This window comes from Protopterus annectens, chromosome 9.part0, assembly GCF_019279795.1.
Source record: "Protopterus annectens isolate FY-2018-M chromosome 9.part0, PAN1.0, whole genome shotgun sequence".
NCBI classification, from domain to species: domain Eukaryota; kingdom Metazoa; phylum Chordata; order Ceratodontiformes; family Protopteridae; genus Protopterus; species Protopterus annectens.
Window position 1 is genome coordinate 95,959,589 of NC_056743.1, and position 21,661 is coordinate 95,981,249.

Consider the following 21,661-nt stretch of genomic DNA (forward strand, 5'->3'; position numbering starts at 1 on the left):
ATATTTGTATCTACTTAATATCCAGTGGCATGTTCTTTGTTCTGAACCATCTTCACTGAAATCACAAGCAGCAGAAAAGCAGTGAAACCCTGGTGCTTACATTGGATTTTTTTTCAGAATAGCACAGTTACACTGTGTCCAGGAAATTATTACTTAAAACAGTGTGGACATTTGTGTGTGTGATACTTAAAATTACAGATTACACCAGTAATAATGTGATGAAATATACAGACATGCAGATTCAGGAATGAATAGAAGTTTACAGACGGACATTTTAATGCTGCAGTTGTTTCAAGGTGCAGTTAGCAGTGTTTACTTCTTTTAGGAGGTTTGGTCGGTTTGAACCAACTGTCTTTCTCCCTTTGGTAGGTTGAACCATATCAGTTACCTGATTGGCTGAGATTCAGGAACTTTTTCTAATATACAGCACGGTTTACTCTTATAAGGCACAATTAGTTCCAAAGTTTAGGTCTGAGCTGAGCTTGACATGGGAAAGGTGTCTAAACAACAGTTCCAGTAAGGATTGTTGTCATAGCATCAGTAGGTGGTTGTTCTCCTTTTAAAGTATTTCTTCACATTGTAACAGTGATTCCAGGAAGGATATTACTCACATCAACAGTAACTGGTCAGTTGCCTTTTAAAATATTTCTTTATGTTGTCAGCACTTCTTTTTCTGCTTTAGTTTTGTGCTATTTTTGGAATGCACCGTCTTTTATAGTCATGTTAGGAACAGCTCTTTGTACATGTCATTCAGCAAGTTTTATGTTACCTAAAATTGTCATGTATTGGTATCTTATGCTTAAAGTATTGAATCTGTGTGGCATTCCTCACATGAATGATGGCTGTAAATTCTGTGCATGTAAGCACGTTTGTCAGCACGTTTAGGAAGCCAAGAAACTGTGGTAGGATGACAGGAAGGACTGAATGGTGTCACTACTCTATGTAATTTATTCAGGGGGAATACAGAAAGCAACAGTGTGTTCTTAATAAAAATTAGGAATATTTCTGAGGCAGCTTATACCTGAGAGATTAACAAAAGACTGAAAAGGATAATAGCGCTTATGCATGTGTGCATGTATAAGGGGGACAGAGGGCTGTAGGAGTTTGACATTGACTCAGATATCTGGCTCTGTAGAATTATTAATAAATCTAGACTAGAATTTGTCCGATGCCTACTCAGTCCTTGGACAAAGTGGTACTTCAGGCTATACAGCATAAATTTAATATGAAAAGAACTGAGAAGTGTTGTAGGAATTATATGTGAAGGCTGTGTATACAAGAAAGGGTTAAATATGACTAGGAAGTTCCTGAAGGACATTGGCAGTATGCTTACACTAAATGTTGGGTAGGCTGGGTGGGAAGGGGTGCAACAAATATAGGTGGACTCACTGCACTGGATGCATTCATGGATGTTATCTGTGGAGTTAGACGGAGTGATCCACAGTGATTTCTGAGGGGAGAAAAAGGCATCAGGATTACACCACATGAGCAGTGACAACAGTCATGCACAACTGCATGAGAGAAAGAATGGTGCTGAGGTTACTTGAATAGGGTGTGGTTTGATACTGAAGCGATGTCTATGAATGGTAGTGCACCTAGTGACTGGAGGTAGTGAGGATGAAAACAGGCTCATGACATGGGGTGACAAGAGCAGTACTTGTCATGAACACATTCACGAAGAAGAATTTCACTGGGATTCCTCTCTCCCCCCCTGTTTATTACGGAGACAGAGGTAGAGCAAGGCAGGGTCATCAGGTACGCTTGCATTACAGTTACACTACCGAAGAATGTAGTCAGTACCGGAGAGCTTTCTACTGGCTTTCTCTCACATGAACAGGAGTAGCAGTGCTGGACAGATCTCTTAGAGAATGGTAGGTTTATATATTGTATATGAATATATGGAATGCAGAATTGCAGGAACTGTAACTCTATACAGAAATCAAGGTTGTTTCTTATACTGAGGCATTTGTATTTCTGCAGCATTTTTGTTTCTGTGATATTTCGCTCTTGTTATTGAATAAATGCAGCTAGGTAAGTATTTTTCCTAAACTGCATCTCTTTATCTTACAGTTCTTCTTTTTGAACTTTCTTATAGTTTTCATACAATCTTTTCAGTTCTTCATTTCTTTAACTTCATTCTTGTCCACCCTAAATGGCTGTTCTTTTATCCCCCACAACGTATGGTATGCCTTTAGTTCTGTCCACAGTCTTTTTTTCCTTGCTGTAGCAATGTCTACCTTCTGTTTCTAGAACACCTTTTTTTTTCCAGATTCTCTTTTTGTATCTCTGCTCAAATTTAGGAGCCGTTTTCTAATTCCACCAAACCACTTGCATCTTTTTTTTTTTTTTAATTTTCTGCTTTGTCTTTTTTGTTCATCTCTTTGCTGTTTCCATTCTTCCAGTCTTCTTTCTACTTGTCCTACATTTCCATTTATTTTAAATATTAAGATCATTTATAAGTTATGCCCATCTGTGATATCCAGTGTTTCTCTCCTGATATCTTTCCTCTGTTTCCTTCATGCATTTAGCTTGACTTGCAAAAAAAAAAAAAAAAAATGACAGACCTTGGTCGTTGCATCTCTATTTCAAATATTTCCTCCATACTAGCAACTACTACTGGCTTTGAAAGTCATGCAGGTATCATGCAGATCCAAAACTATGGACTTTTATTGAGTCTCCCTTATCATTCATTTTCCAGCACTTGACCTCCAACATTTTCTATTTTCAGGGTGATGTTTTTATTGTTAGAAATGATCTCACTTGCACAACACAAGCAAACAAATTCCAAGACAAATGTAGACACATTAAAACATCTTTTCTATTATTTGTGTCATCACCCTGGAATCATTGTTCTATTTTCCTTTCATCTAAACCTCTTAGAATGCTATATGTGTGCAATATAAAATTTCCCTTCCATTCTTTTATCCCGTTTTTTGATTAAATGTTTTAGGTTAGTTTCATTTTTGCTTGTCATAAACTTACTTTTCCTTCTTTGTTACCCTCTAATCATCCAGTACTGGGGCCCTCATATTCCAGATCTCTGTTGTCACTGGATTATTTTCCAGTTTTCTTTTACTTTCAGAAAAAAAATGTACCTTTTATGCAAGCATACTGTGCTCATCTTTTCTGCTCACCTGCATGCAGTTCTTTAATGGTGTAAGTGTTTTGCTCCTGTTTGTCATCATCTTCTTTCAGCTGTTCCCGTTAGGGGTCGCCACAGCAGATCTTCTGTTTCCATTTCTTCCTGTCCTCTGCATCATGCTCTTTCACACCAACTGCCTCCATGTCCTCTCTCACCACATTCATAAACCTTATCTTAGGCCTTCCTCTTTTCCTCTTACCTGGCAGCTCCATCCTTAGCATCCTTTTCCCAATATACTCTGCATCCCTCCTCAGCACATGTCCAAACCAACGCAATCTAGCCTCTCTTGCTTGGTCTCCAAACTGTCCAACCTGAGCTGACCCTCTAATATACTGATTCCTAATCCTGTCCATCCTAGTTACACCCAGTGCAAATCTTAACATTTTTAACTCTGCCACATCCAGCTCTGACTCTTACCTTTTCGTCAATGCCACCATCTCCAACCCATACAACATAACTGGTCTCACTACCCTCTTGTAGACCTTCCCTTTCACTCTTACTGGTACCAGTCTGTCACAAATCACTCCTGACACTCTTCTCCACTTATTCCACCCTGCCTGTACACTCTTCTTCACCTCTCTTCCACACTCACCATTACTATGAACTGTTGATCCCAAGTACTTAAACTCATCCACTTTTACCAACTCTACTCCCTGCATCCTCACCATTCCTCTACCCTCCCTCACATTTGCACACATATATTGTGTTTTAGCCCTGCTGACCTTAATTCCACTCCTCTCTAAAGCACATCTCCACCTCTCCAGGGTCTCCTCAACCTGGTCCGTACTCTCACTATATATCACAATGTCATCTGCAAATATCATAGACCACGGGGCCTCCTGTCTGATCTCATCTGTCAACCTGTCCATCACCACTGCAAATAAGAAAGGGCTCAGAGCTGATCCTGGATGTAATCCCACCTCCACCTTAAACGTATCTGTCACTCCCACCGCAGACCTCACCAATGTCACACTACCCTCGTACATATCCTGTACCACTCTTGCATACTTCTCTGCCACTCCCGACTTCCTCATACAATACCACAACTCCTCTCTAGGCACCCTCTCATATGCTTTCTCCAAGTCCACAAAGACACAATGCAACTCCTTCTGACCTTCTCTGTATTTCTCCAACAACACTCTCAGAGCAAATATTGCATCTGTAGTGCTCTTTCCTGGCATGAAACCATATGGCTGATCACTAATTATCACCTCCCTTCTTAACATAGTTTCCACTACTCTTTCCCATAACTTCAAGCTGTGACTGATCAATTTTATCCCTCTGTAGTTACTGCAGCTCTGCACATAACCCTTATTCTTAAAAATAGGTACCAAACACTTTTTCTCCACTCCTCAGGCATCCTCTGACTTTCCAAAATTGCATTAAACAAAATGGTTAATAATGCCACTGCCATTTCATCTAAGCACCTCCATGCTTCCACTGGTATGTCATCTGGGCCAACAGCCTTTCCATTCTTCATCCTCTTCATAGCTATCCTTACTTCCTCCTTGCTAATCTGTTTCACTTACTGATTCACTATCCCCACATCATCCAACATTCTCTCTCTCTCTCATTCTCTCTCATTCTCTTCATTCATCAGCCCTTCAAATACTCTTCATCTGCTCAACACACTCTCCTCACTTGTGAGTATGTTTCCCTCACTATCCTTTATCACCCTTACCTGTTGCACATCTTTCCCAGCTCTGTCCCTCTGTCTAGCCAATTGGTACAGGTCCTTTTCTCCCTCTTTAGTGTTCAATCTCTCATACAACTCTCTATATATGCCTTATCCCTAGCTTTTGCCACCTCTCTCTTTGCCATGCGCCTCATCTCCTTATACTCATGTCTACTTTCTTCATCTCTCTGATCCCACTTCGTCTTCCCCAGCCTCTTCCTCTGTATACTCTCCTGTACTTCCTCATTCCACCACCAGGTCTCCTTGTCCTCCTTCCTCTGTCCAGATGTCATACCAAGCACCTTTCTAGCAGTCTCCCTTACTAGCTCGGCTGTAGTTACCCAGTTATTCGGTAACTCTCCACTGCCTCCCAGTGCCTGTCTTAACTCTTCTCTGAACTCCACCTCACAATCACCCTTTTTTAACTTCCACCATTTAATCCTTGGCACTGCTTTCACATGCCTCCTCCTTTTCTTGATCACCAACGTCATCCTATAGACCACCATTCTATGCTGCTTAAATACACTTTCCCCTGTCACCACTTTATAGTCTCCAATCTCCTTCAGACTGGCCCTCCTACATAGGATATAATCCACCTGTGTGCATCTTCCTCCACTCTTGTATGTCAGCCTATGCTCCTCCATCTTCTTAAAATACGTATTCACCACAGCCATGTCTATCCTTTTAGCAAAATCCACAATCATCTGACCTTCTGCATTCCTCTCCTTAACACCATACCTACCCATCAGTTCCTCATCCCCTCTGTTCACTTCACCAATATGCCCATTGAGGTCTGCTCCAATCACTAGTCTCTCACCCTTGGGTACACTCACCACCACTTCATCCAAGTCACTCCAAAATTTTTCTCTCTCATCCATCGCATACCCAACTTGTGGAGCATATGCACTAACAACATTCATCATTACACCATCAATTTCAAGCTTCATAAACATCACTCTATCAGACACTCTCTTCACCTCCAAAACACTCTTGGCATGCTGTTCCTTTTGGATAACCCCTACCCCAATTCTCCTGCCATCCACACCATGATAGTAAAATTTGAACCCACCTCCTATTTGTCCTGTTTGTATTCCTCTTTAAATTATCAACAACTACATTATATATATAATCCATTAAATGGCTTCTCTCCTCGAAGGCTGAATGAACGCAAGGGGCTATTCCCCCAAATCCCTAGCTGTGGTAACCCTAAAGGTCTCCTTAGCATCTTCATATGATGCATTTTTGTAGAAGCAGTCTCAATGTAGTCATTAGTGACTGTAAAGCTAAATGTGAGAGCATACGTGCTGTCATATCTGTGATTGTCATCATTGCCTTTTTATTACTATAGAGGTATACATCTGCTAGATATGAAAAGCATGTAAATGTTGAAGCTGATAGCACAGCAGAGAGTACATGCATCTGGTAAAAAGGCTGGGCAGTACCTGTACTTTATCAGCTGTGGTCTTTCATGTAATGCCAGTTTAAACATTTCCTATTCCTTGATCAATGCCCATAAAGTAAGGATGATTTTTTATATTAGGACACACCAGCATGCACAGTAGCAAACACTGCCCCAATTGTGATGTGGGCCAGCTTTATACTGTCAGACATATTTTAGTTGTTTTTTAAGCAAACAAGATATAAAAAACATAGTAACATCAGTTAGGGTGGGGAGCTTATGCTCCCCATACCCCCAAAAGGACTGCAAAGCAATTAAAACTGTATATAGCATGGGGTGCAGGGGGCAGTGGCAGCCCCCTTACTGAATGGCCATGGACATCTTTCACAAATATTAAGTTTGTAATGCCCAACATTAGAGTTTCAATTTTTTATACTTTAACATTAAGCTTTTTAATGCTGAAAAAAGTACAGAATTGGAATTAACAATTAGGAAATGTGCAAAATACTTGACTGACTACACCACTGGGATGTCAAACAAGGTGGCTCTACCCACACCTGTGTGAAGTAAGATGGTGTGCCCCAATATAAACAAACAAGCTTCAAAAGTAAGTGCTACTTTGCTCCTGTAAAGGATAGTCCAAATGTGTCAGTTAATCTCAGTGGAATTTGTGTTATTGTCAGTAATGCTACCTGATAGATTAAACATTTCCATACAAACTGCTTTGTTACCTGCCAATACAGGCTATATTCAGTAGGCATTATATATAGTTTACCCCATACTGAACTTATGCTTTGAAACAGCAGAGAAATAATGCAGCATCCTCCAGAGATGTGGGAGGGATGTCTTTCTAGACAGGTCATTAAATAAATTACTGTCATGCAGATTCAGCAGTGGATTTCAATCCCTTATGTGAATCCTCTTCACTTTCTCTAAATCCTTTGTTTTGAGCAAAGTGCTGTTTAAAAAAATGAAAATGACAAAGGGTTAGAGGGCACTGATGCCTAGTTCTGTTTGTTGTGCCTCTGTCACTACCTTTAATTGTATTCATACTACATTTAGTATTTGCTCATTTGTATAACTTCTGAACCTGCTTTATAAATATAAATATATACTCAAAGCCCTGTCACTATACTCCGTTTCCTACAGACTGCTAAGAGGTGACCTGTGTTTGGCATACAAGGCATCCTTTGACCCATTGCGAATAGATTTACTGCACATCGATAAGTCAAATGGCATCAGAAATACCCAGTCTAAGGATCTAAACCTCTTCTATGGCATCAACAGAATAGTTTGGAGGGATAGTTATATCTTGCCCAGGATATCGTTGCTGTGGAACAGACTCCCCATCCACATAAAACAAAGGTCATTGCTACCCATATATATATGGTTACCTATCATTCCATCGAAAGTTCATTCCATCTAAAGTTCATTCCATCAAAAGTTCATTACATCACTATATATATCATCAACTCCAGGATAGCATACATTGGGGGGGGGCAAATGCTTTTTTGATGGAATGAATTTTCGAATGAATGAATGATATTCGATGGAATGACTATATCTAAGTATGGGAAAGAGATTTGCCAGGACACAACATTGGGGAAGGGGGGGTGAAGGGGATGGAATGAATGGAAATAACTTTTCGTGGAATAAATGATGATACCATATTATATATTCTTAGGTATAGAAAAATAAGACTAAGGACTGTCCCCTGTACTAATGGGCAGAGGCAGCTCCTGAATGCTTTCTCCCATGCATTGGTCCCCTCAAGTTATCTATGGTATGATCACAATTATTTTCATTAGAACTCATATTATATTACTGACCATGAGATGGGTACGGCCAATGTACAACCAAATGGAATAGGTTATTTCAAGCACAAAAACTATAACTGACTAGGTTTAAAATGGCATGCAAGGGTAGCTAGCCTAGCACTTTTCTATGAACCTATAAATCCTTCTGGAATCCCTTTCCCAGAGACTGGTGTGACTTCAGTCTGTGAAACACTGAAGCTGCATGCATGTTAAGTACACCCATTTAATGGATCAGTGTAGCAACAACATTTCTTAACAGTAGACATCTTTTAGCACACAAATGCTGTCTGTGCTGTATTAAAATACTGTATGTGCTGTATTAAGTTCAGCTTTAACTGATTCACAAGTGACATCAGTATTCCCAACATCTAATTTTATACTAAACAAACAACTAAAACTGGTCTATATGGGTTATCCTCTGCCTCTGACCTATTTTATTATACATGTTAGCATGGTTCACCTTCACAATGATTGAATGAAACCCATGTTTGCAGCTCCCTAAATAACTTCCCAAAAAAGAATGTTCATCATATTGATCACTGCTGCAGTACCCCTTAGCTATATGGATTACATTCTACCAAGGATGTAACAGCCAGCCAACCTCCAAAGCTTCAGGGCACTTTCCACATGCCTAAATTAATCAGGCAGCTCTTGCTGAGCTGAGAAAAGACAAGTTTGGGCACCAAGCCCTTCAGAGCTTTACTGCCACCAAACAGTACACTCCAATGAGGCTTTTGAGGATTGAAGGTTGGCTTGTGCTATTCCTTTGCTGGGCAGATAACTTCTTTTTGCGGGGGAAACATTCAATAATTTTTCTTGATTATTAATACTTTTCTTTTCAGGAAAGGTATTTTAGAGCTAGGAGTTTGTGTTTTAATGGACTGTCATGAGTGTGTATTGTACCTTTACATGAGTGCGCTCTTTTTTCCTCTGCGTTTAAAAGTTAACGCATTTAAAAAGCATTCTTTTTTCCTATGAAGAAATTGTATTTGTTTTTGGCAACCATTTAAAATGTTCGGACGCGCTGGAATGAATCCTGAAAAATGGAGATTGAATGGCCGAAAAATCAGACTTACATGCAAGTCCAATATGCTATTTTTCTGAATATTTGCTTTTTCTCCGAGATATGGCAATCTAGAAGATGCTATATATAAGTTTGGGGGTTGTGGGGGGTGCAGAGGGGGATAAGAGTGATTTTTCGATATTCGCTTTTGTGTGTTTTTATTCTTTTTCATCTGGAGCATTTATAGACCCTCCGCGAAAAAAGGCTCTGTGGAAATGATAAATAAATAAATAAAAAATAAAATAAATTTTTTTACTTGTTGGCACTCGATATTTCAATTGCCAACATTTCAACAGGAAGCCTTTTATTTTAATATTTGGGACTGGCAAGTGCTTTTTACTGTGTTTTTGTGTGAACATAAGTGACCTTTAAAAACTTTAAATTTTTACTTGCTTTTGTTGCTTGTTTTCCCTGAGAAAGAGGTACCATTGTTGGTTTGACCACAGAACAAAACAGTCAATCCAAGGCTGGATCTTCTTCCAGCAACAAAAAGTAAACGTTAAACAAATTGGCTTTGCCACCACAGCAAGCTAGTAATTTGCCTTTGTCTCAGAAGGCTGACCCCACTGTCATCATTGTTGCACTTCAGACCACTCATCTTTTAACCCACATTCCTCTGGTGTGGTATCAACAGCAGCTGTGGACTGGGGGTTAGCCACATACACTGTGGCTTTTGGAGTCTCCTCAGTGGGCAAGGGAGAGACACTCTTGTTGATCCTGGGAGAGGGAACACGGAAGGCTTCCCTGTTTTATCAGAATGTTGTACCCATCCCTGGGAAGGCTCTGTATTAATTTTATTACATACATTAACATGACTCACCTTTACAATGGCTGGATGAAACCCATGTTTATAAGTAACTTCCCAAACAAAGATTCTCTGTTTTAGACTTTTTACGTTAAGACTTAACAGTCTTTCATTTTTTTTGTTTGTGTGTGTGTCTTGGGGATCACTTGGGTGTATTCACAGTATGGTGGTATAGCAGTGCTTCATATTATATTTTTGGGTCCATAAAGAACAAATTCAGTAGAGCAGTCTTTAAGCGGTTCTACTATAATCAGCATTTACAGTTGTTCCTGTGGTCCGTACCAGATCAGGTCACTTAGCCAGTTAACGCACAATTAAATAATTATTTGCATTCAAGTAATAAGGTTACACATTGGTGATCTTTTCCATGATTTTCCTCTGTCAAATATTTCTGTCTTGTACAATTTTACCCTGTATAGATGTGTAATAATAATAATAATAATAATAATAATAATAATAATAATAACAATAAAATGAATAATAACAACAACTTCTTGCAGGCATGGGTATAAGTAATATCTATCACTGTAGCCTTTCATCCCAGATTATACACACTCTGAATTGACCCTTCTCTGTTGACAGGCCTTTGCTTTTCTGTCCCTTATGTTTTCCATCCTTAACCTAATTTTGACCCATTTTATCCTCTCACTAGATAGTTAATCCCATTAATTGCCCTGATGTGTCCTTGCTTACAAATGTAGTACTTTTAGATCATATAGCCTTCATGACTTCTGCTTTACTGTTCTAGGCTTGGACCGCTTCACTCCGCTAACAGGAGGTTCCTCTCATCATAGTTTCCTGTACTGCTGTTTAACCATGCCTCCTTCTTTCTATATGTTTGCATTCTCCATTTGCCCATTCTTGCTTTTCTTCACAATTAATAATTTATTATTCATATGCAGGACTAGCCACCCGTCAGTGTGAATATCGGCTCTACAGGATATTCACATTTGATGTGATGGCTTCACTCCATGTGTAAAAATGGGAAAAAGAGGGTTATGGAGGGGTATGATGGGTGTGTATAACAATTTTTCAAATTAGCAAGAAAGAAAAAAGAAAGCTCGCTTATTCCATTAGCACTGACTTTAAATGCACAGTAACCAGAAGAGGTGCTACATTTGTTCTGCATATATTTTGTAGTGTGATACAGTTTCTGCAGTTGGATAATCATTGAATTCCAGGTTCTTTATTATTTTAACAAACCACAGTTACAGGAAGCCTGAGACTACCAAGTTTCTGCAAGAATAGCTCAGTGAACAGATGAGTAAAACTTTGGGGCTGGCTGGATTAGCATTGTCAGTGCCAAAGTCACCCTGCTGCAAATGGTATCAGTGGTAAAGGTAATGATATGCCAGCCTTGAAACAAAAGGCATTTGACTTTTAGTTCAGCGTGAGCAGGTGTCACAATAAATAGGTGCACAAGTAATAAGAGAAAACAGTAGTGAAACTGTACACACATTCTCCAGCTGGAATACATGCTTATGATTTTGAAATGTTGCCACAGGATTTCATAATAGTCCTTTTATAGCCCTACCTTACGAACTCGGTGAACTCATGAACATAGCACTGAAAATGTCTGTTTCGCTGTAGAGGAGATGTTGTACAGTGAAAGTACTTTTTTGCAGCCTAAGTGAAGTTTCGTCCTGGATCTTAAGGAAGGCAGCTATAAGGTAAGAGATGTACTCTGAAGACCTAAATATATTAGAAGTGTCAAGTAAAACATATTGAAAATCACCAAGGCTATGTTATTCTCTGTCATATTAAATCCAGGTACATCAATTCAGTACTTTTGGGGTTTTATTGCACCATATTTGCAATATTCCCTTTGTATAGGCTACCCCTTTTACAGAAATAGTGGCAAAATCATCTGTGCCTGGCTCTGAATGGGCAGTTGGATAACAAATAATAGAATGTACATCCTACTATAAGAGAGTTTATTTTGCCCCAGATCTAGAAATAGTATGTTTTTTATTATTATTATTATTTATTATTATTACTATTACTGTGATGGAGATGTAGGAAAGAGCTGTTAGGAGAGAGGGCTGGAGTTAGCACTCTCAGACGTTCTACCTACCAGCAGCCAGCACATTATCATAGCCCAAATGGGACAATGACGTATAGTTCTGGGTCTAAAAGGTATATCTCAATGTCTGTACATTTAAACTAGTGCTTAGACAGAAGACAGAAAGTAAAAAGATATGTAGAACGTAGCAGAGAAGCAATAAAAAATAAAGTTACTTTTTTGGTACTACTGTTGTCCAGTGCAAGGAATCTGGGTAGGAAGATGGGGGAGCAACAAATCAAAAATACAGGAGGGGAGGGTGAACCCTGTTCATATCACAGAAACATGAGCCAGTAATAAGAGGTGGGACATGGAACTACATGGGTTTAGGATATTCAGGAATGGGAGAGAGAGAAGAGAATGGAATGGAGTAGCAAATCCACATAAAAGGAAGGCATCAGCTGCGAGATCAGAGAGGAAGAGGAGAATGAACAGGAGAAAGACCAAACCAACAGTGGGTCAAGGCAGCAGCTGGTGTCAGACGCTAACTGAAGTGCCCTGGCAATTAAAGTAGAGAAAGGGGGAAGGAACTGGTGGATTTATACAGTACTTATCCCATAGATGCAGATGGGGCAGATGGTGGAGAGATTGGATGACAGAATAAAGTAGTATGGTAAGAGGAAGATGATAATATTCCTGGGGAAACAGACTGGGAGATTCCAAGCTCCAAGTTGGAGGGGGAGTAGGAGGGTAATGAGGTCTTAAACTTTGAGGGTGTTCAGCCAACTGGATCAGGACTAACCCAGACAGGATAGAATTCTGGATGTGGTCCTAACCCATTTAGAGGGTGTCAAGACTGAGACACCATCTAACAAAAAGGGGAGACTTAGCAATTAACAAAAATTACAATAATGGAGATGGGGCTAACAGTAATATTTCTACTACAAAATGTATTCCCCGCTGTGCACTTTATATGTCAGGAGACACACAAGGTATCAGAAACAATTCAAAACTGGAAAGTTATTAATGGTAAAGATTTATTTGATGTTTTTGGTGAACAACCTCTGTTTCTATACAAAAAGAAAGTTTGTTTTAATCATTTGTTATAAAAAGATGAAACAAAAGTTTTTCCATCTAATACCAACAAAAAAAATGGACGTATGAATGTAATGGGTGTTTAGTTTGTAGATTTATTTACAAAGGCCCATATATATATTTTTGTCACATTTACTATATACTCTAAAGATTTGGGGACTATGTCATTGTGGTTCCATGGGAGACATATATATTGGAGTCTGTTCTGGAGGTGAAAGTTTTTATGTTGGTAATGACTACCAGGTGTCTCAGAGATAAAATAAAAAAAACACTTGTATGCCATCAAGACCCAGGACAGCAACAGTTTCTTTAAACATACTGTTGTATGTAAGAAATACAAAAAATTCAATTTTGCTGTGTTAGAACAGATTCATTTTGATAAGAGAGGTGGTGATTTTAAAAACCAGGTAGAGAAGAAAGAAGTTCCTAAACTTCTACACTTCAAATAGATCCCTAAGGTCCGGCAACAAAGCTCTGATTTCTGCTATCCCCTCCAAAAATAGCTCAGGAGATTCCGTCTTCACCAACATAGTCACAAAAATATGGAACACCCTGCCCCTGACCTCAGAATACAAAACCAAACTTTGGTATTCAAAAACCTCCTCAAAGCTTACCGCAACAGTAGCCGCCTTTTTAACTGCATCCAATCCCACTGAACCCACTCACAGTTCCAACTGTTACTCCCATATGCCCTGGGTTTCATCAACTTGTCTAATGAACAATTGATTACTGTGCATATTGTATATATTTCTACAGACTGGCTTACTGTAAATATTGAATATATTGCTACAACTTGCATATACTTTGTTACAATACTACATTGTGTAAGTCTTCCAATTAGATTTCATCTACCCTCTTTCCTATTATGCTACTGTAATTTTTTTTCTTTTTTCTTTCGTTTTTATACCTTTGTAGCAAATCTTTTGAGTACACTTTATTTTCTGTAATGTCTGGAGCTTTTCTCCCCAGGACTCTGCTGAAAATGGACACCAGTTGTCCAGCCGGATTATCCTGGTAAACAAATGTTAAATACATAAATAAATAAATAAAAAGTTCAATGGCAAATAAAGTTGAAAACAGATTCTCTACCTGGTTTACATGAACACATTAAGTGTTTTCTAAGAGACAGGAAACTAAATGGACATAAAACAGTTAATCATTAAAGGTAGGGACACTAATTATTGGGTCATAAATGGAGAAACACTATTGGTTGTTACATGGGTTTTTTGTGTATAAAAGGTGTTTGATTTTAACTTTAATTTTGTACTTTTTCTGAAGAAGTTTTATGAAAGCGGATATTAAAAGAAACTACACTAATTCTGATCCTTCTGAGTTCTTTTGCACCTCATAAAGTGTTTTATTGCTGTTTTAAAATGGGAATAATCGTTAAGCAGAACCAGGACAGAATGGGAGGAAGTGAAGAGGGAACTGGCTACCCTCAAGGAGAATAAAGCACAAGGGCAAAATGGGCTACCTTCCACAGTCTTCAGAAATCTGCCCACTGAATTAAGTCCCCCTAACCAGTGGCACATTAAAATGTATCTTGGGCCCTGGGTAGTTTTCAAACCATGGGCCCACCCACATACATTTTTTTGGCCTTGCACAAATGCACACACTCTTTTGAATTTATCTTCTTGTTTATTTAAACCATAAAAGACCATTCACACTTCTGTCATTATAATCCGCCAATGTCAAATTCTATCAATTACAGCCACTTGACTGTGTACACCTCAAATATCCAACTGTAATTAAAAATAAAGCTACAGTAAACTATTCAAAAATCAAAGCTGTTTCACACAAATGCACGAAGGTCCTGACAGTCAGACTAATGACTGACTAACTTGATCATGACAGAAGGGCCAGCCATCATTTAGAGCCCCACTGTAATAAAAAAAATCTCAACCTATTAGGCTTAAGAAAAAGGGACAAAGTCAAAAACAAGTGAAAACTAAATGCCTAAGATCAGGGGCACATTTCAAATACTTCTCTTATATAATATGAAAGTTGGTATAACAGTTTTTGCATCTGCATGCATTTTCTAAAGGATATGAACTCTGAAACCAGTGTATGTCATGCCTAGTGATGGCAGTGATTTGCCAGAAAACCTACAAATATTAATAGGAAGAAACCAAAATATGAGGGGAAAAAAAACAGGAAACTTTGACAGTTATGTAACTTTATCTTTGTTTCACACAGAGTAGCCCCAATTTTGCACAAATGCACACTAGTCCTACTGGGGGGTGACTTAGGAAATAAGCATACAAGTTGCTTTCATTCATTTTCAAGCACACCTAATCTCCTCTCAGCAGTTAAAACCACTTTGCTATCTACACCTCATCTGTGATTTAACCAAGAATCCAATTTACTTTAAAGTACAGACGATTCAGAGCTTCTAAGGGTCTGGTGGCTCCCACACCCAAGACTGTATAAATGGATTTTGAAATGGACTTCGTGGTGGCCTCTGCTCTCAGTCGCACAAATTCTAAAACCAGCCTTGCTCAGAGGTGTGTATAGAAGGTTGGTGTTGGTTTTGTTTGAGGGACTGTGGATAGTGTCACTACATCTTTAATTTTCATCACAATCAAACCTTTGAGATGTGACTAGGAGGTCATTATAGCATATGATGAGTCTGGGTCAGTGCCGTCATTGTTTCTTTTGCTTCTCTCACAGACATCAGATGTGTGCAAAACAAGGTTGTTATAGACTATGTAGGGGCAGTGTAATGTTTACAGGCAACAAAGTGGAATACGTTGCTGTAATAATTTTTTTCACTTTCCTCACAATCACACATCATGCACATATACAGGTGGCTACATTTGGGAGGTAGAGGTGAGGAGGGAGGGTAATGCTATGTTCAAATTATTGTGACCATCTGACTCTCTTCTTTCATCCCAATCTAACGCCAAAGGGATGCACAGGCAGCACCTGTCTTGTCTGGGGATAGAAAGGCAGGTAGTATTCCCACATAGGATTTGTGTATCCTCACAACAATTGTCATTTTAGCCAATTGTGAGCTACTATTTTGTCTGGTTTGAACATTAAACCCTGGACACAGCTTATGTCTTCCTTGAAAGAAAAAAAAAATAAGACTGAAATTTTCTTACTTGTGATTTTTGGTCAGACCACCATTGGATTAAAAAAAATACGAAAAAGCTCTAAAATGCATCCCAGAACATCTGCAACTACATAGGCTTTTGGGGGACATAGCTTAACCAAGTTATTTCTTAAATGGGCATTATTGTACGGTCTTGGTCAGGAAAGGTGTGTTGAAAGGATGCAAGGAAAAATAAAACTGAAACTGAATTTCTTTCCTTAATCATAATTTCTATTCAAGTCATCATTGGCTGAAAAGGTTGGGTAAAAATAATGAAAAAAAAAAAAACACTTTAATGCACTTCAGACCATATAGAAAGCCATAGCTTCTTGAAAAAGCTGAAGAGTAAGGCAAAATGTGAGAAAAGGAAGAAAAATGTAATGCTCCTGGTGTGGAGCCTGGGATGGAGGAAAAACAGAGGTAAGAATTGAATGATATGTGTGTATGTATGGGGAGTGGCAGGAGGCAATGCCTAGGGAACCATTTTCATTAAGTCTAGCCCTGTACACACAGTTGTAATTTACTGTTCTTACAACTTAATGGCAGCTACTCTGTGAGATGTGCCAAAATATGTGGCACACAAGCTTATCATGATACAAGAGCATTGTAACTATGGTTTAGTCTCTGTTCACTACTTCTAAAACTCTGCAGCATGAGATAAAAGGTTGCTTAGAAGGGTGGTAGTGACAGGGTGACCCCAAAATACTGACACTGGCCCTGCTGAAAAGGACAATACCAGATTACTGGCTAATGAGGTATGCCATTAATCATGTCACACAACTTTCCTTTTAGGTATCTCCTGGGCAGTTTTACATTTTTTTTTAAATTTACCATCATGTTGTTGTTGTGTCTTTCGGCTTTTCCCGGTTAGGGGTCGCCACAGCGGAACTCCGGTCCGCTAATGATTGGCAGTAGATTTTTACGTGCCGAGTTGCCGGCCTTGATAATTTACCATAATGATTTTGCTTTATTTAATAATCTTCAGTGCAAGATCATCATGTGACTCACTGAAGTTTATGTACACCTTCTCTGTGACACCATCTTGGTCAACTATCTTGGTAACTTGGGAATAAAAAAAAAAGTCTACTGGTTTGTGCAGATTGTCCTCTAGATGATAAATGTCATGCTGTGGCGAGTCCATTCTGTATTTTTCCTATAAAGGATTTATAACAATTGCCAGAATTGTTCTTCTTTCCTTTAATTTTGTGAAATGAAACAACTGCTTTATTTCTGTAGAACTCTGAAAACCTCTCTAAGCTGATAGAAAAGGCTGAATAAGTCATCTATAACATTATATTCCCTTATTAGTTGTTATCATGGCTGATAAAGTTCCACATTACTACTCAGACATTTTAAAACTCTTGTTCCTCTAAAAGCTCCAGTATATTTTCCTTTTTGCTTGTACTTTCTTATGCAAATGAAAACTGTGCAGCCCTATGCCCTGTTCAAATAAGTCACCTCCTTTGATTATAGGATGCTATAGAATTTGTAGCTAATTTTGTTATAATGGCTTAAACTCTGTGTCAACAGACTGCATGCTGTTTATAGAAATGTTTGTGAAGGGAAGAATTTACTGTTTTTCAAGTCGTCTTATAAAGAAGTCACTCTTCACTTCTGTCAAAAATCTGCGTATCACCTCTTCATATACAATACTGAATGTTTTAACTTAATTCAAAACTAAATTTGTTAGACCACTTATGAAACATGAAAGTAACCCACATATGGAATATTTACAGGAAGGAATTACAGAGTATCAATACGGGAAGTCAGCCCTTAAAGTAAATGAGATCCCTGATGACATACATAGAAATATAACCAACTTGAAAGTCGAGTTACTGTTTAGCTCTTGCAAAAAATACTGCTACTTGCAGTGCTGAATATTTTACAGTAAAAAGGATATAAGCTCATGCATCACAATACCTGCAGGTGTCTGGTGTTATCTGTACCATGCTCAAGCCCTCATGTCTTACTGCGTACTTAATATGGATGCTATGGGTAGAAAGTACTTTTAAAGTCATACAGACTACAAGAGTTTAATGAATCTTCAGGAGCGGCCCTAGGTCAACTGATGCCCTAGGCAAAACAGCTCCTGGCCACACGCGTTACTACCTGCCCCCCCCTGGTCCCTACTACCCACATATAATAAAAAAAAGTGCCCCTACACACGTGGTGCCCTAGGCCGCCCCTATTAGTAAGGCCCTGCCAAAGCCCCATGTGAATCATTATACCTTAAAAGAACACTCAAGGGTGGGTCCTTGAATCACTAAATAAAATCAACTTATGTGCATTTTCCTATATAAATCAGCATTTTGCACGTTCCAAACTTTTAATTTACTTTTTTGTACTTTTTAATTTTTTTACACTCTTGAATCTGCCTTAACTTTTGTCATTACAATATGTTTACGATTTCCTATGATGTCCCATTTTATTTATTTATGGGTTTGATGTGTAACTTCAGTTATAAATAAACCAATCAGGCAAATAAAGTTGTAACATATCACAAAATTTGAGGAAGTTTTGATTTGAATGGAATCAGTCATTCTCAACAGGTTCAGCATAAGAAACAAAAACATTAACTGAAAATGTATTGTTTTAGGTCCACAGCTTTGTAGTTAACCATTTTTAAACCATACATTTCAAAGAACAGAGGCTGGCTGTTATTAAAGTGACACTTCTTAGTGGTGACCTAGGTATCAAACTGTCTTCTGACTGTACTTATTGTACTAGATCATCTTATTTCTATGGAAACTGTATTCCATATTAACCTTGGCAATCTCCGAGTAAGGAAGTTGTTTCCTTTATTAGTTTTATTTACAGGGAAAAGAAATTTAAGCTGCTATGCCTAAGAATTCTTAGTTTTTGTTTAAGAATAATTTTTGGTTTGGAAATAAAAAAATTGCAGTTAAATTCATTGCATTTAAACTATAATTTCCTCCGAAATCAGACAATAGTTAATACTGTGCACGTTCAGTATTTTATTTTTTTATTTTTGTTACCAGGATAGTACAATGATCACAGCAGATCATTTGAAGGCACAGTCAGGCAATGAAATTCACAAAACAAAAAAAAAATGATGTAAAAAACACAACAGAAATCACAGACTAAGTCCAACAGACAAGTGAAACAACATACAAAATATTAAGGAAAACATGGGGATTCATTTTAATACCAAATATGGGAGGTAAGCAGCAGGTGAGACCAGAGAGTGGAGGTAGACGTGATTGTTGGTGAGGAAGGATTTAAATGACGTGTCCAGTGAGAAATCACTTGCCTTCAGATTTTGTGATGGAGGTAACTTTTGAGTTGTGCTCTGAAAGTGGGGAAAAAAGGAGATTTCTTTTAGGTGAGGAGGGTAGGGATTGCTAGAGTTGAGTGGAAGAATGGAGAAGTGGTCAGTACAGTGCAGTTTGGTTTGGTGGCTTTGGAATGAGGGAGTCCACTGGGAGAAGGATGGAGTTTTTGGGGTGGTGGTTTTATTAGAGTTTTGTTGCAAGTGAGAGTAAGATACCTGTTTGAAGTAGTCTAAAAGTAGTGACTCTAGGAATAGCTAAACTTGGTAGGTGACTGGGAGCCATCTGGTTTTGGAGAGGGTAGTGCAATTGTGTTCTAGGTGGTGGTTGGGGTGGGAGGGGTCTGGAAAGGAATAGCCAGAATTTCTTTGCAATGGACTGTACAGTGGGTGAGATTTTTTAAAGGTTGTAGATATAACCTTGGAGTCAGGTCAAGTCTTTCCAAGAAGAAATTCTCTTAAGTTTACATTGGGACAGATTTCAACACATTAACTTCACTAACAGAATATTTACAAAACCAATAACTGTAATCAGAAAATAGCATGGGCAAGCTTCTTAAACTGACTATATTTTTTGAAAACAGAGATCATAGTTTTAATAGCAAGCCAAACTGCCTTATTTTTAATAAAGTTGATATGCCTTTCACCAAAAACATTACTACTGACCAAAATACCCAGGTCTTTAATTGTGTTACTATGTGTAATGCCAAACTTGTGAAACCTTATAATTTTTTTATGAAATATATCCCAATTAAATAAACAATGTATATTTAGGAGACCAGGATGTTTTGCCCTTTACACAGTTTCCTTCTGGTCAGAGTATTTCTTTTTTGTTGTGAATTCACAAGTATGAAGATTTGCTAAGAGAAATAGTTTCTTTCTTTTTTTTGACTAATGCAATTTTTTGAAAGGTTAAGCAAACCTCTTTTTCTGTTGCGTAACTTTTGTGATTCCACCAAATGGTTCTTTGTTGAACTTATTTGTATATGTGGGTCTTACCAGTACATATTCAAGCATGCAAAAGCACACTGACAGTATCCCAAGCTGACTTATTTGAATCAGTAAGGCTGGTATACCAGACCATTTTCATAAGTATGTCATTTGTATTATCATAGGATTTGTTGGTAAAGTACAGGAAAGATGATTTATTTATGAAGAGGAGCCTGACTAAATATGGTAACGATCTGTTAATTACAGAATATACAGCCATATGTGGGTAGCAGAAGGCTTTGAAATTGTCAGTATGATAGCTAAAAATGTTAACCATAGCTGGATTTTGTACTATTTCTTCTAAACCCTACTGTAGTCCTTGAAAATTATGACATTTATTTGATGTTTGTTAGTCTATCCAGTCAATATCTGGTTTAGTTAAAATTCTCTATAAGGATTGTTTGTTTTTATTTTATTCCCTGAAATGTAGTCAGGAAGTCATCCTGCTTTGTAATTGACACAGCCAACCACTGGTAGACTCCTCACCGATTTTAAATTACTGCATGAACAGTTTCTAGTCCTGAACTGTTTTCCTAGCAAATGAAAGCATATGTAACTATTGATATACTGCAATTTATCCTTTTTGATCTGCAACAGTGAAAGGAGGTAATAATTTAAGGAAGTGTATTGTAGAAACTGATGTGCATTTTGAATCTTTATATTTCAGAAATGGTGCAGAATTGAATATCCTTCTTCTCCGTAATCACCCATTTTATTGTTGATACTTTAAGCACTGAATCCCCCTTCACCTTGTTTCATTGTGTGCATTTTTCTTTCTTTTTTTTTTTTTAATTTAAAGAAGATACTGCAGGGGTTGAACATAGGCCGCGGTGATGCAGTGGTTAGCGTTGTCACCTCACAACAAGAGGTTCTCCCGTTCGATTCTCGGCTGGAGCGCCTTCTGTGTGGAGTCTGCATGTCCTCCCCATGGTCAAGTGATGTTTAAAGACATGCAGGTAGGTGCATGCGTGAATGGTTGTGCCTTTTTTGAAGGTTGGGTGTCGGGCTGACAACTTGGCACAGTAAAAATCCACTGGCAATCATTAGCGGACCGGAGTTCCGCTGTGGCGACCCCTAACCGGGAAAAGCAGAAAGACATTACTTTTTTACTGCAGGGGGTTGAACAATGTCCTGTTCAATGCTTGCAAAGACATGAAGGCTATAGTGCGAAAAACAGTCTAGCTGGTTGGACATCTCTTCTGGACAGAGTAGTAGCAAGGGAGTTTGGAACCCTGGGCAACAAATCCATCTGTCACCCCCATCCCCTATTAGCAATTCTGTGATCACTTA

At 38.4% G+C, this 21,661-nt stretch overlaps 1 protein-coding gene across 1 annotated transcript in view; it reads left to right on the plus strand.

The window, feature by feature from the left end:
* The first annotated feature begins 477 nt into the window (after positions 1–477).
* The window catches only part of SPSB3 (splA/ryanodine receptor domain and SOCS box containing 3), a 172,199-nt gene continuing 151,015 nt past the window's right edge, over positions 478–21,661 (plus strand). Inside the window, exon 1 of the mRNA XM_044082616.1 lies at positions 478–625. The gene's annotated coding sequence lies outside the window, so the exon portion shown is untranslated. The remainder of the gene's footprint in view (positions 626–21,661) is intronic.